The sequence below is a fragment of the Primulina huaijiensis genome, chromosome 6, assembly GCF_012295235.1.
Source record: "Primulina huaijiensis isolate GDHJ02 chromosome 6, ASM1229523v2, whole genome shotgun sequence".
Classification (NCBI taxonomy): domain Eukaryota; kingdom Viridiplantae; phylum Streptophyta; class Magnoliopsida; order Lamiales; family Gesneriaceae; genus Primulina; species Primulina huaijiensis.
The window spans coordinates 7238596-7240607 of NC_133311.1; the positions used below are offsets into that span (position 1 = coordinate 7238596).

Genomic DNA, 2012 nt, shown 5'->3' on the forward strand with positions numbered 1-2012 from the left:
ATATTTTGTATATTCTTTGTTTATCTCTTTTCATTTTGCTAATTACTTTTTATTGTAGGTATAAAAATGAATTATTTGTTGTTATCAATTTACATCAAATTCTTGATACCATTAAAATGGTTATCTTGATTTGTTGTTTAATTTTGATACAATAAATATTTCATCAATTATTATTGTTATATTGTAAATACACATATATATATATATATATATTTATATAATTATATCATATATTTCATTTAGACGATAGCGTGGTTCTGCCGGTTGTTCTAAATGAAATATTATGATTTAATACTAATATCTAACAATCTAACATTACTTTATCGCAACTAACTTTTACTTTCCGCATCTAACATTTACTTTACCGCAACTAACTTTTACTTTACGCATCTAACATTTATTTTATCGCAACTAACTTACTAAATCATATATTTCATTTAGGCAATAACGTGGCTCTGCCGGTTGTTCTAAAAGAAATATAATGATTTAATTTAACATTTACTTTATGCAGTTATATATATAATCATAGGTACCATATATAAACTATCGGTGAATTCGGTATTTTCTATAGTGGGAACTATATTATATTAGGTGTGTGTTTAAATATTTAATTTTCTTGGAACCATTATTTATGGTGGTTTCCTTTGTTTTACTTTTAGTTAAACAATATTGCATAAACCAAGAATAAATCCTCGAGCCTTGACAAAATTTATAATTTGTAAACTTCGTTCTTGCATTTGGTAATCTATAAATTAATAAATTTAAACTTAAAATAACCTCTCTGTAGATCGATATCGTACTTACGAAATATATTACTTGCAGACAACCTACACTTGGGTGAATTATAATTTAAGTAGCAGCAAGTTTTTGGGGCCGCTGCCGGTGTGGTATAAATTAAGTTTCTATTTGTTAATTATGTTTTATTTATAAGTATTGTGTTGTTTTTTTTTTGTATGAGTATTTGAAGTCGAAAAAAAAGTGGTAGACTTATTCGAGTATCTAAAAATAATTTAAACAAGGATGATAATTCAATTAATCAAGATAATGATAACAATAATAACAATAATAATAATAATAATCAAGAACATGATCAATTAAGAATACTTAGGCACCATATGAACCCTATTAGAACTAGTGCCCCATCTTATTTAGTTTTTCCTCCTGATGCATCTAATTTTAGCTTTAAACCTCAAATTATTCAACTTTTACCAAATTTTCATGGCTTAGATTCTGAAAATCTATATTTACATCTAAGAGAATTTGAGGAAGTTTGTAACACTTATAATGATCAAAATTTTAGCATGGATATAGTTCGATTAAAGCTTTTCCCTTTTTCTTTAAAAGATAAAGCTAAAACATGGCTATAAAATTTGAGATCAAGTTCAATAAGATCATGGGAAGAAATGCAACAACAATTTCTAAAAAAAAATTTTCCTTCCCATAAAACAAATTCTTTTAAAAGATAAATTACTACTTTTTCTCAAAAACATGGAGAAACATTTTATCAATGTTGGGATAGATATAAAGAATTACTTAATACATGCCCACATCATGGTTTTGAAACATGGAGAATAGTTTTTCACTTTTATGAAGGTGAAGGTCTAATACCTAAAGATAGGCAAATGATAGAATTCATGTGTAATGAAACTTTTGAAGATAAAAACCCAAATGAAGCTATGGAGTATTTGGATTCATTAGCAGAAAATGCTCAAAATTGGGATAATATAGGCACAATAGAACCACCAACAACTAAAATCAATAATTCAACAAATGGAGGTGGTATCTATAATCTTAAAGATGATATAGATATTCAAGCTAAACTTGCATCTTTAGCAAGAAAAATTGAGTCATTAGAAATGAAAAAGAGTGGTCAATTAAAAAGTATTCAAGAAATTGTTTGTCATATATGTGATACACATGATCATGCTACAAAAGATTGTCCAACATTACCTTCATTTAAAGAATGTCTCCATGAACAAGCAAATTATGTTAACAATTATAAAAAACCAATA

At 26.3% G+C, this 2012-nt stretch overlaps 1 non-coding gene across 1 annotated transcript; it reads right to left on the bottom strand.

Moving 5' to 3' along the window:
- Window positions 1-1449: 1449 nt before the first annotated feature.
- LOC140980020 (small nucleolar RNA R71) lies at window positions 1450-1558 on the bottom strand. Its single transcript, XR_012175851.1, has one exon. It is a non-coding gene; the product is annotated as a small nucleolar RNA R71 (small nucleolar RNA).
- Between the last annotated feature and the right edge of the window lie 454 nt (window positions 1559-2012).